Here is a 14,747-nt window from a genome sequence, read left to right on the forward strand (position 1 = left end):
TCAAGGGTATGGCTTCCATTCTTGGGAATCCGTGGATTGTTATGTTTGACTCTTAATGTCAAACCTACCTATAAAGTAAAATATTACACATCAATTATAGCTACTTCTACTAAGCAAATTTCTCATTTTACTCCATCTATTTGCTATTTTAAATCATGATGCTGATTTTCCTCTTCATCTATCATCTGTTTGGCATTCCAATAAAAACAAATTTACTTAAAATATGAAGGCAACAATATACATATCTGAATATGAAGTTTTGAGCCAATTCTAACAGTCATAAAATAACAAGTCCTCACCAGGCAAACAATGCAATGTGTAACTTATTGTATCTGTCAACAGGCAGATGGTTTTTATGGGTTGAGGTTCCAAAGAACATAATCACCTCTGGAAATGAACAAGGGATTGACTTAGAAATGCTGAACAGAGGACAGGAAGTTGCATGGGTCACACTAATTTTCCTCTTGGAACTTCTCAAGTGTTCACCGAAATTATTATTAAGCTCCTCCTACACATACTGCAAGCAGACCACTGTAAAATCTGCTCCTCCTACTTATACTACAAGCAGACATATAAAACATATGTCAGTATAGAATTATGATAATTCTGATACAAATTTCTAATTTCACTTCAGTGAGCACATGTGTATCTCAAAAAAGAATTCACTTTATGAAATTTTTCACTCCTTACTGACAAAATTGAAAGCTGTTGAAAGATCTATTTTGTTTTCATAAAAATGGTTATTTAAGAAATTTTACAGTGACTGCTTTCAATCTGCAGATTACTTTAACTCGTATCAACATTTTTACAATAATAGGCTTCTTACCATTTCCACAATAATGTCCTTTCCATGAACTCAGGACAGAGTTCCATTTAGTTAGGTCTTTTCTAAGGATACTAATATTTCACTCCTTACCTAAATTTATTCCTAGGTATTTTATTTCATTTTATTCTGTTAGATAATGTTCTCTATTAACACTCTTCCCTTTTTCCAGCACTGAGGATTAAATATCAAATCTTCTAACTGAGCTACATTCTTAGTCCTTTAAAAATTTTTTTATTTTCAGACAAGGTCTAATCTTGCCCCAGGTCAGGTCAACCTAACAATCCTCCTGCTTCATCCTCCCAGACTGCAAAACTGATTTTTGTGGGTTGATCTTGCATCTTGTAACTTAACTGAATTCATTTATCAGCTCTGTCACTTTCCTGTGGATTTGAGACTTTTTTTTATATATATGTGCATGTCATTTGTAAGTAGTGTTTTATTTCTTCCTCTCTGTTTTAAATGTATTTTATTTCTTTTATTCAACTGTTCTGATTAAGGTTTATTTTTCATAAACATATTTATTTCTGGCTTAGTAAAACTATAAAACTAACCCTAATATAAAACTAAATTCTAATGATAATGTATGGAGAAAATTATTATGGCAACCTTTGGAGTTTTAGAGTCTGATTGCCACTTAAGGTGACCACTGTTAGACCGAGTCAGAGAGTAAATCTTTCTCTCAGTGGGAAGGAACTCAGAGGTGGTACAAGCACCTCTATCACTCAGGGTTTAAGACTGGCTCTCATGAGTGTGATGAGGAAAGAGCGACAGGGCAATGGGTAGGTTGCTCCTTTTGCCAGGTTTACACTTGAAAATAAATTTCCTTATATATCTTGGAAACTTACAATCAATACTTTAAATCTGCTTTTATATTTGTTGTAGTACCTTTATTACTTAATTAATTGATAACTAATAACATCTCTCATTTACTTACTAAATTGTTTGCAATGTCTGGTTATTAATGTGCAGGTTTAATTTTATATTAAGAATAGACATGGTGTTTTCTAATTTGCTAGTCTGTCCATTTGTGTGTCTGACAAACTGGTTAGGCTGCTTAGCAAATCGACTGAATACTTATTCTCCTCCACTTCCCTCTCCTGAGAGTAAAATTGTCACAGTATGTTCATATTGTAAAAATAAGCTTAGAAATGATTTAGAGAAAAGTTTTAGAAAACTTAGATAAAACTTTAAAAGTAGAAAGGAATAAAAGTTTGAGAGGACCATGGACAGTGACTCCTATTATGTCTATGTGCATTATGTTATAAAACTTTACTGTAAAAACTTGTTCAAGGGTCAGGTACATAGCTCAATGACACAGCACCTGTCTGTCAAATGCAAGGTCCTCAGTTCAATTCCTAGTACAAAATAAAACTTGTTCATTAATGAAAGTGTACCTCCATTGTAGAGCACTTCTTACCTTTGTTATGTTCAAAGCCCTGGCTTTGATTCTTCACACCAGTATCAATCAATCAAACAATAAATCAATCAGTCCCTACCCACTTAAAGTATGGACAGCAATGTATTCTAAAATTGGAATAACTGTACTGCACATATCAACAGGCTCTGAAGTGATAAACAGTTATTTATTCATCAAAGGATGTTTTTGTGCATATGAGTGTGGGGACTTTGCTCTCACACTTCCGCTAATGAGCTAATTTCTATATACAGCTTCCAAGGTGCCCGCCAGTATTTGAAGATTGCAGACGTGATTACTGTGAGCTAAATGGTTGATGATATTACAACGTGGTCACTGGCTCTTTAAAATTGCCCTAATTCTTCTTTCAAGACTTTCCTCCTCCCTCCCTCCCTCCCTCCCTCCGTCCCATCTCTTAGTTCTCTTCTGTCTTGCACAAGATCTATCTCTCCATTTCCTATTATTTAAATTTTACTTTGCTTTGTAATTATACTCTGGGTTTCTCATACAAACTATCTGACATTTAAGCTGAACTGTCTGATTTATTTCACTTAACATTATGATCTCAAGGTGCATTCATTTTGCTACAGTTTACTCGGATTTAGCTTTTAATCTTCCCATTTCTTTCTCTTGGCCCCAGAGTGTGGGATTAATGAAGGCACACCAAGATAAGGAAAAAATAGGGAGGTATAAAAACTAATACTTTAATTTTTAAAAGCAGATTATTAATTTAGAGCTTGAAAGGATCTTTGTGGTCAACTTGTCCATCCCTTTTCTTATGCAGATGGGACAACTGAGAGACTCTCCCACTAGACTAAAAGCTTCTGGAGGATAAGGGCCATATCTACTTTGCCCATTTCACTAGTCTAGTACTTTGTCCAGTAGGAGGAATACAGGGAGAGTCAAATTAAATTATAAAATACAGTCAATTCCCTGATGAAAATGAAATTTACTTATTCTAAATCTCATGTTTATTATATTATGTTGGATTTAGTTTGATTAATGTTGAATCTAGATGAATCAGAGAAGTAAATCTCATTTCTGCTCTCCTCATTTCTACGTCTGTCATCTTGAACTCCTCAATTAAATTTACCCAAATATTTCTAGTCCAGAGACTAAGGAGCACGATTCTTTTTTCAAATTAAGTTTTTGGGTAAAATTTAGATATACATAATCATCATTTTCATTATACGGAATGAAATATCTCCCTGTACATGATATATCTTGATTCCTGTTTTCTCACTCACCTCCCCTCCATTCAACCCTTCTTCTGCTCCTTATCTACAAAAGCTTTGCTTCCATTTTATCCTTTTTTCCTCATTTTTTTCTTTTTCCTTCTTTCCTTCCCCTTCCTTCCTTTACATTTGAACAACTTCTTCCTAATTCACAATATCTACTGTACATTTTAGTCCATATTTATACTTTCAGTTTTTTACACCACAGAGTCAATGAGATATTTGCACATGTGCATCTGATTTATTTCACTTAAGAGTATGGTCTCAAGGTGCATTCATTTAGCTAGAAATGTGTGCTTTATCCTTACCTGTGGCTAGGTAGTACTCCACTGTATAAAATAAACCACATTTTTCATATCCATTCATCCATTAATAGGCATTTGCCCTATCTCCAAGATTTAGCTATTATAAACTATGCTGCTATAAAAATGTGTGCATATATTGCTGCAGTACGATGTTTTTAATTCTTTTGGGAAAATACCAAGAAGGAGAATAGCTGGATCAATGGGACAAGTAATCCTAGTGTTCTGAGGAATCTCCACACTGATTTCCACAGTGACTGCACCAGTTTACAATCACAGTGTGAAGAAGGGTTCCATTTTCCCAACAGCCACTCCAGCATTTGTTATTGGTTGATTTCTTGATAATAGCCATTCTTTCTGGAGTGGCATAATTTCTCAGCTTTTTTTTTTTAACTTGTATCTATTTAGTGACAAGTAATACTGAACATTTTTTTCCATATATTTATTTGCTTTTTGTACTTATTCATTTCAGAAGCCCATTATTGGATTAGATCTTTAAATTATGGAGGTCTGACTTCTTTTCAGATGTTTATATATTTCAGATATTAGTCCTTTGGTTGAGGAACAACTGTCAAAACTTTTTCCCAGTCTGTGGGTTGTCTCTTCATACTGTTGGTAATTTCTTTTGCTGTGCAAAAGCTTTTTAATAAAATATCAGTTATTGATTACTTGTATTATTTTCTATGTCACTGGAATTTGTTCATGAAGTCTTTGCCTATACCTATGTTTCCAAGAGTTTGAACTATTCTATCTTCCACCAGATTTAGTGTTTCTGTTTTAATATTTAGATCTTGGATCCGTTTTGATTTCAGTGAATGGTGAGACACATGGTTCTAGACTTAGTCTTCTTCAAGTGGAAAGCCATTTTTTCTAGCACCATTTATTACAGAAGCTTTCTTCCAAGTCCATTTATTCATAGATTTGGTTCAGTTCTGATACTTCTTTGTTTATTTTTTGTCTAATTGGTCTATTTGTGACAGTGGTATGTTGAGGTTCCCAACTACAATTGTGTTAGTGCTTATTTGATTTTTCATGTCCATTATTACTTGTTTTATACAGTTGAGTGTGCCAGTATGTGGTGCATATATAGTTATGATTGTTATCTGCTCTTAAAGTTTTCCCTTAACAAGTGTGTAGTGACATTTTTTTGTCTCTTCTGATAATTTTTGGCTTGGATTTCAATTTTTCTATAGATAGAATAACTATCCCTGCTTTTTTATGGATTTCTGTTTACACGGAATATTGTTTTCCATCCTTTGACTTTCAGTCTATAAATTTCTCTGAGTTAAATGTGTTTCTTGTATACAGTATATTGTTGGATTTTGTTTCTTAATCCATTCTGCCAATCTGTTTCTTTTGTTTGGTGAATTGAGACAATTTACATTGATAGTTATAACTGATATGTGTTGATTTATCCTTGTTATTTGATTTTCTATTGTTGGTCCCCTGTCTTTCCTCCCTGTTTACTTGTTTTTCTTGCCTTGTGGATCCTTTCTCTTGGTATTTTTGAGATTCTAGTCTTTATCTATTTCTAAAATATCCTTCAGAACATTTGGAGAGCTTATTAGGTGGTCATGCATTTCTCCAGTTGTCATTTGTCGTGGAAGTATCTTATTTCTCCACTGATTTTGAAAGATAGTTTTTTAGGTTACACCAATGTGGGTTTAGGGTTGCTTTCTTTGAGGATTTGCAATACTTCATTCCAAGGTCTCCTTGACATTCCAAGGGTTTGTGTTGAGAAATCTGATTGATTCTGATGGGCTTTCCTGTATAGGTAATTTGTTTCTAATCTTTAACAGCTTTTAGTAACCTGATATTTTGCTGAATTTCTGGAACCATTCTTAGTATAGATTTTTTGTCATGACTATTTGGAGTCCTTTATACCTTACTTAACTGTATATCAAATTCTTTTTTCTTGCGTGGAAAGTGTTCACCATTACTTCTGTGAACAGTTATTTTATATCATTTGTGCTGTCTCCAGCTTTTTCATTAACTCCAATCAAAACTATGTTGTTCTTCTTTGCATCATCTTGCAGCTGTTGGATTGATTTTTCATGGTATCTAGCTACTTTTAAGAAATCTTTCTTTTCATGATTACTGAGTGCAATCCCTTTTAGATATGCTATTCCATCTTCATCATGGTTCAATCAGTTGTATATACTTTCAGTAGAATCTTTAATCACCTGGATATCTTTTTAAAAATCTGCTTCATGGATTCCATTTCTTTCCCATATTTGGCATTCATGGTTTCCATCATTTTTATTTTTTAAAATCTATGTCTACTCTAGAGTCATGAGCATGTGCTTCATTTTGATAGCCATCACTTTTTTAAACCTGAGAGATTATTTCTGATTTGATTTTTTTTTAATCGCTTCATTCATATCTCTCTTTCTTTCTAACTGTTGTTATCATTTCACAAAATTCAGGTTGGTGACTTCTGATTTCCTCTATCTTGTTATTTCCTGGACTTGTCCTAAGTAGCCTGGCAGTCCAGGTTTGCATGTTGCTTCTGTGTCTTGTCATTTTCTAGTTTTCAATTTTATTTTGTTTTCTGTGTTGATGCTTATAAACTGCTTATGGTAGGTAGCTTTTTTACTAGCATCAAGGTCTCCCTAGGAAATGTCTAGGTCTGGTGTGACACGAGTTTCCCCCTAGGAGAATGATTTTACATGGTGGGTTGGGAGGATTAAGTAGGATAAGAGGAAAAATAGAGAGATAAATGAAGAGCAATGTAGTAGAAGCAAGGCTGAAAGACAAAAGATGATCACTCAAATTTTGGGAAACTGGAGAAGAGGACAGGACAGAAAGAATGGAGGATAAAGAGAAAGGATACTGAAGTGAACCAGACCATGTTCACATTCATGAAAATATCCAAAAATCAGGAAAGATCATTAAGGAAAGAGAGAAAGAAGATAAACAAAACAATACAAACATTAAAAGCAAAAAAATTAAATGACTGAAATGAAAAAAAAAAACAGTTGAATTATTCTGGGGCCCTCAGTTCTGTGGTGATGTCCAAGTCAGAGTCCAAATCTGTGCAGCTAATCCCATCAAGTCTGCAGCAGGATTAGTGCTTGGTGTGAGGCTGATCTTTGCCCTTGAATGTGGGAGCTGCAGCCAGTCTTCAACATGCAACTTTCTTTATGTTCCTTTGTGGCCAGCACATGTCTATTACCTTGTTTGTCTCTGCCTCACTCCCCCAGTTCCTGTGACTATTTCACACAGAGACAGCCCAAGGATGCTCCCAGCCCGGTGTACAGTTGATACCTTCCAGTATTTGCACAGCCTTCCCTGTTGCACTCCACTGTGTCACTCTCTTCTCAGTGCTGGGAGAGTCAGGGGGGATGCTGACTCTTCTCCACTCTTTTCTATGCCTCAGGTAAAGGCTGGTTAATTCAGGCACTGCTAGGAGCAGAGCAGGAGAGGTGGTGCTATTTCACTCACTACTTTCACTGCTGCCACTGCTGTCCCTAACCTTGTTGCTAGAGGTTCCAATTAGCCACTATAGCACATGGAAAAACACCCCCTGGGCCATCAGAGAAGGAGCAGCTTTCCAGTTGCTCTCTGTGTGTGCTGGCAAAATTTGCTGCCGGGCTGCAATGTCCCATGGAGGAATGCAAAAGGGTTGAGGGTTCTTATATCTCTAATTTATCCTGTGTGCCTTGGGTTTGCTACTCTGTTGCACTGCACCAGTTATTTGGGAACTTCCTAGAATGGTGGTTCCTGCTCCACATGAAGGCAACTTTCCCACAGGCAGCCCTATGGGCTGCTTCAATGTTTTATATGATCCTACACCTATGTTTCATTTGATCCACAAGTCTTTTATTTCACACTGATTTTGGTAACTGGACATATGTCCCTTGATTTCTTCCAATTATCTGTGCTTTTAGCTAATGTTTTCTGGGTAGACTGCAGCTCCTGTTCTATCCATTTTTGTCATGCAGTAATAGTAATAGAATGCTGTGCTGTGTTTCACATTCAATTGTGTCAAACGATTTCCAGGAACCATCTTTCTTTCCCTGATCCTTAGATAAGTTTTATTTTACACTTTATTTCTGGTAATTTACAGTTTAAATATTATCCTGCCTGGATAGACTGTTTTTAAGGAAGGTTATCACAACTTCTAAAATTCATGACTATTTTGTCATACGGAAATATTTATGGCATTTTTTCAAAAATAAGCATGATAAAACAACACAGAACAAATAAGAAATACATAGGAATTTGGAAAAAGCGAGTAAGAAAATAGGAAAATAGGACAGAACCAGAAGTGAAGAGCTAGATAGTATATGAAATTGGCATCATCAGAGCCTACGTATTTATTCAATGTAGGATACTTTATTCAATGGTGTTTATAACTTTAAAATTCTAGAATTAAATTTTGAGGAGGATAAGGCATATTTTCAAGAAGAATCAAACAAACCAAATGTTCAGAACACATCCAATGTTTAATGTATGGCCTGGTTCCTATAATGTTGTACAAAAAAAGTAACAAGATCTCCAACAAAACTTTAGGAAAGCACCAATGGGTTTCACTACATGGTTGTAACTAATGTCTTTCAGAATATCAGACTGAAACTACTCTGACGTGTGCTTTAGTGAAAGCTATGTAATAAAAGGTGCTCTAAGGAAAGAGGTGAGATTTTATGGAAATCTTGAAGCACAACAATATGATAGAGTTTAATTTTGTGGTCATTTTAATATATTTGTATTTTTTTTAAATAAGTATCTAACATAATTATAGTATGGTATGTTACATTTGCCATAAGATTCTACAGGTAGATTAAAATTGCATAATATCTTAGAAGATTAAATCAAGGCTATTAGATCAACCTATTTGCAAAGAGGTACTCATAAAATATCATGTTAACTGATTATTAAAGAAAAAAGAAAAGAAAAAATTCAAAATCATGAGAGGTAGGAAATGGAAAGAAACAACTACATCATAGTCTCTACTTCTAGCAAGAGGATGACCTTTATTTTTTTAAAGAAATAATCTAGGAGGAAAAAAATAAAGAAAGAAAAGCGGCAAATTAACTTTTCAAAGCAAAGAAAAATTATGAGGAAATATGTACGGGCTCAAGTTTTCATTTGCAAGGCTTTAAGGACCAAATATTTGGATGAAAAAGTTCAGAATGAACCGGGTTTGCAAACACAGCCAGAAATGCCACAAAACAGAGCGGAAAGAATTAATCATCTTGGGTCACAAAACCAAACAATCAGGACACCAGTTTTGCTAAACTCATTCATATGATACAGCAACTGCCATATTGTTCTCCTACTTTTTGCAGGCAGGAAATAAATACACTGACCACAAAACTTGTCACTGTTTAAAGCACTTTTGCCATGGCAGAGCTCTTTAATAGGAACATGCCGTGGAATATGGATGTAATTAGCATGAAGAAAGCTGACCCAAGTTCCTACAATTTAACCTTGAGGAAAAACTGTGCTGTCAATAGGAGTTTGGTCTTTGCTCACTTCTTGAGTAGCGTGTTAGCAAATTGAAAGCCATCTAATATAAAACAGATGCAGAGCAAGAGTGTCCCCTTGAAAATAGATTAGAAAGCACATTTTCAAATATTTCTCCTAGTCGAACTACCTAGTTAAACTACCAGGAGTACATCTTTAGGAAATAGAGAAGAAACAGATTTATATAGAAAGAGATTCTTCATAAATCATTGCTAGTAATGAAAACTTAGATACAACATCCTTGTTTAGTAATAGAATAGTTACATGATCATACACGTACTGAGACAATGCTAAACAGCCCTTTCAAGTAAATGCTTTAAAGCACATTTAATGGAAAACAAATCAAGACAAAACAAAAAATATTTAATGGTAGAGGGTAGTGTTTCTCTAAGTACGGGCTATGGAGCCTGGATAGAAAGGCCTCTTCCAGGGGTCTAGCAATTCCTACTATTTTCATAGTATTAATAAATTGCATGTGTGAAGTAATCATTCAAAGTTAAATGTAGATTAGTAATTTTTATTGTAATAGACTTGTACATGGGTTTCATGGAGAGGGCTAATGTAGTGGAAGACAAAATTGTTGGCATCTTAGCACTGGTCAAAATCATGGTATGAAAATGTACTCTTCATTACCACGTGTTTGCAACGAATTTTTAGAAGATAACTTTAACTTTGATGAATCAGCAAAAAAAAGAATCATAACAACTCTCAATCTGTTATGAGCCATTCAGCATCCTGAGAGGTATGCATAATAAGGCAATTATTGAATATTAAAATATAGGTCTGTGTTGTCCATAGGAAAGCACTGTGAAACAACGTTGTATGCTAAACGAACTACTTTTCCATGGAGCAATTATTTTGCTAAATTGAAAGAATAATTGACAGGTTACATATAGTTTTCCGGATGAAGGCTCGAGATTTTCATATAAACAAATGAAGGAAGGCTTATGTAGCAAAGAAAACAACTGATAGCATCTGTGTTAATGAGAAAATCCAAGCTTTCAAGTGAAAGTTAAGAGTTCTGAAAAACCTGTGTTTTCCACCAGAAGCACAGCACCTAACCAGTACTCCAAAGACTTCAATGATAGATACTTTTGTTTTATTACAGAACAAAATGTGCCAGTACTCAGAAAACCACAAAAATCTCTGATCACTGAAATTATATTTTAGCTCCAATAGTTTTAACTAAGCACATAAATTCATACATGAATAAAGAATCATTACTTGGCTTACATATACTGTTCTTTCAATTAGTTTTGGCTAGGTACCTTTTCTGAAAATATTTTCTTGCTCCCCATAAGGATGTGCTACTTTAAGCCCCAAAGCTGGTAAAGTTTATTTTCAGAAAATATTATCTATGTTATATACATATTATTTTATACATGTTTATTATGTTACTTGTAACATGTGGTGGGTGTACTGTTATTTTTTTAAGTGAATAATAAATTAAAATATTGCCCTGTTTTAATTTCTAATATGATCATTTTGATAGCCATATCAAAATGGCTATCAGTTCTCTGGATTCTTTAATAATATTTAAAGGCATATAAAGACATCTTAAGACCAAAAACCTTGAGAATGATCAGTATAGGCAAATAAGGAAAAAAAACTTCGGAGGTAATAATTCAAATTTCAAGGTGACAACTGTGTATATATTTATGCAAACTGATAAAGTTAAGAGGAAGTGACATCAAACTGCTCATGTTAGGGGGAAGATTAAATATAATTTTTAATTCTTTCTCTCTGGGGACTGTCCTTTCATTTTCTATAGTTATGGATAAAACAAAGCTTCAAAAATTTAATAAAAACTAATATGTCAAAAAAATTCTTTTCCTGCACTTACTTGCATTCTCCTCAGCCACGTTCTGTGTATATGGGCCTCTGCATGTGCTTATGTGTACCAAGATCTCAAAGCATGGGGGTCATTTTACAATTTGGAAAAGGTTACATGGGATATCTGCTACCTTCACTCCCTCTCCACCGCAGCGTCTTAGAAATCACTTGTCTGCAAGGTAAGCTCTCGCTGGTCATGATCTTCACTTTCTCGGTAATTCTCAGGTCTCCTCATTTCTTCAAGCTTCCTCCTCATACTCCAGCTCTACTGTCTTTGGACTTGTTAGGTTCCCCCAACAGCTGCACTTGTTCCTAAATGCCCTTGCCTTAGGCAGAACTTTTGTCAACTCTGGAATGAATGCCCTCTAAATAGGGGTGATCAAACCATATACTGACTATTTAAAATTTAAAAAAACATATTACCCTAGAAGATACACTACCATTAACGTCCCTTAAAGTATGGCCTCTCAATTTGAACACACCTATCCCATCCTCCATGCAGCTTTCTGAAGCAGTTCTAGAAGTCCTCTTTCATGTGACCAAAAATACAGTCAGTGATGTTACCAGGTGCCATTCAAGAAAAAGCAGACTCATAAAAACACTGAGCTGGGTCCTTCCACCTTGTTCATCAGATTGACACTGTGCAGCTCCTGGCTCTTCCCCGAAGTCACAGTGACTGTAAAAAGTAAATGTTTTGAGTATTTTCAGGACATGGGGGAAGCCACAAAAAAGACACAAAAGAGGACTTCCAGAACTTCTTTAGAAAATGGCAGGAACAATGGGATAAGTGTGTTTCAAGCAAGGAGGAGTCTTTCAAGGAAATTAATGCCAATAGGTCTTCTACCATAACCCACTTTTTAAAAAAAAATTAAACATTCACTATAGTCTTTGATCACAACTTGTAGTTTCTTTCACTGCTGTGAAAATTTTTCAGCTAAATTAGTTTATATGAAATACAGTCACATTTCTTTATTAAATTATGTTGGGCACACAATCTTTTTGGTTGAAAATGGATTGTAATAATGCTATCTTTATGACCAACCTTCGTGATCACCTAATAACTTATTCTTTCTAAATAGGTTTAGACAAGTTATACTTAAAAATCTATGTCTGAAATTTTCTTGAAAAATAGGTTTGGTGGCATGTATTTCTTTACACTAATATCCTTACCACATGAAGATTAACTCTCAAGGGGAAGAGTGAGTATTTTGCAATTTACTTAGGAAACATTATTAGGAAACATTACAATATTGATCTGTCCTATACTCTATTTCAGAGCTACTCAGCATATAATTTCCCTGGCTTCAGTTTTATTGGGTTATCATTCCTTGAGAAGGAAGCATAACAATCAAGAATAAACGTTTAGAAACATTCATAGTAATTTGATAGAACATTTTTACTTTTGTTGATGCTAAGAATACATTGGATATTTTGTGTGTTTTAATTTCACTTTTGTAATAATTCTGTACTATATTTTATAAAAGAATTGGCATAAAGTAGACTAGAATTAAAAAAAAAAAGACAAAAAACGTAGCTGGTCCTTCACCACACAACCTTCTCTATAGCAGGAAGTTTCCAAATATGAGTAAACATGTAAACATGGGCCGGAGATTGAGCTCAACTGTACAGTGCCTGCCTGGCCAGCGTGAGATCATGAGTTCACCTCTTGGTTCCAAAAAACCAAAACAAGACAAAACAAAAAACGAAAGATGAGCAAACATTCCTTGCTCTGTCTGATTTTCATTCAATAACAATTTGCTAGCTACCTCTTCCAAAAACAGTCTTTTTTTTTTTCTTCTTTTTATTTATGTGATATTTCAAAGTTCCATAGCTGGAAAGGGCCAGGTATTTTGTAACTTTTCCCGATCAGAGTGAAGTTTTTTCAGTGTAAATTGCTCTATATGAAAACTCTGTAATTTTCTTACTGGATTTTTTAGACACATAATCTGTTTGATTGAAAACTGATTTCAGCGTTGAAGTTAATTATCAGCCTCCTTGATTTCCCTTAGTAATTGCCTAGCAATTTCCTTTTATCTAAATCTGTTAGGCATTTTCAAATTGACAACGTTATCTGAGAATCTGTGTCTAAAAATTATGACTCCCGAAAAGTCTCAAATTTACTTAAATATCCCCCTTTGAATTTATTAACACATTTAGTGAAAACTAAAATAAATCTATAAATAATTTCACTTATAACACTGAATAAATTTTTTAAAAGCAATAAAATTACATTTATTTGTAGTTATTTTGAAACAGTCTTAAAGTATTCCTTTTCTTCTTTCACAAGTTTTGCAAAATAAAACTAACCGCTTCTGGTCAATTTTAAAATTCTTAGTTATAGAAATGGACATTTGGGATCCTAAGAAGAAGCTTCTTTTGAAATAAAAATAATAAAAGGGAAATCATAAATACACATTTAGCATTTCATGTCGATTTCTTAAAAATGATGTTTACCTGTTGATTTTGCAGTTGTCTACCAGTTGTTCATATCTGACCTGTTTTCTTCACACTCACCATAGCATTCTCTGACTGACTTTTCCATTACACACGTTTTCCTAAGATGCTATTCTTTTGTCAACTCATGGATCTCAATCCATGAGTCCAGAACTGAGTGATTCACATTGCCCTTGTAAATCCATCCTCAATCTTTCCATGCTACTGTCTTCACTTCCTTGCCAAAGTGTTTCTCTCCTTTCCCATGCTTCCCCCATGGTTTCTAGGAAGTGTCTATATGCAGCTGATATATAATTATTATAGCAGTAGTATTTTTTACTTTTATATACCCTTTTCACTAGAGTGTAAACTCCTATTTCCTTTCCTATTCTCAGCTGCTGGCACAGTGACTAGCATATATTAGGTGGTTCGTACCTGTTAACAAATGCATGAAGTTACTGTGTAGCTCAGGCTGGCCCCTAACTCATGGCGATTCTCCTTCCTCAGCCTACTAAGGGCTTGGATTATAGGTGTGCACCACCATGCTGGCCCATAATATTTAGAATTCTGATTCTCTCATCAGTCTGCTAAATATATTTATTAGTTGCTATAGTAAGGCTATATATAATAAAACACCTCCCTTACCTTTATTACTTTCCTGATTTTATTGAAACAGGTTATCTCTTTTAAGGATTGTACCTGATTCTCCTAAAACACATTCATCTACCCTGAGTACTGAATGTGAGGAAGCAAATGCAATCTAGAAATACATTAGGGACTGGAAGGCTGTCTTCTTGGTATAACATTTATAGTGGACAGAGGAAGACCCATAAAAATGTGTTAATTCCTGGTTATCTACCTTTAGGGATTACCTATTCCATAGATATTATATTGTAAATATAGAGAAATAATAAAGAAAGGGTTATCTTCAGAAAAAATAATTAGACTAAAGGGCTATTGTACAATAAAGTGGTCTTTGTAGTTCTTACACTGATGTTTTTCGTTAGGCTGTTTGGCATTTCTGTCCAATCACAATAGATTTAAAATAATTTATGATACCGAGAAACAATAACAAACATATGCCCATTGCAGTGAACCTGAATTATTTAACCTATGTTTCTGACCCATTACATGTGAACAGATTTTTGTAGCCAAATAATATCCTAAATTATACAGAATTGTTTAAATAAATGAGGTAGTGAATTAAAATAAGAAATCATTTTGAAATTCTTGGA

General features: G+C 34.4%; 1 protein-coding gene across 1 annotated transcript in view; it reads right to left on the minus strand.

Moving 5' to 3' along the window:
• Nucleotides 1–14,747, minus strand: part of Malrd1 (MAM and LDL receptor class A domain containing 1) — a 600,954-nt gene that overhangs the window by 3,874 nt on the left and 582,333 nt on the right. The window lies entirely within an intron of this gene.

This window comes from Chinchilla lanigera, unplaced genomic scaffold (assembly GCF_000276665.1).
Source record: "Chinchilla lanigera isolate Chin_1 unplaced genomic scaffold, ChiLan1.0 scaffold00028, whole genome shotgun sequence".
In the NCBI taxonomy this organism is placed as follows: Eukaryota; Metazoa; Chordata; class Mammalia; order Rodentia; family Chinchillidae; genus Chinchilla; species Chinchilla lanigera.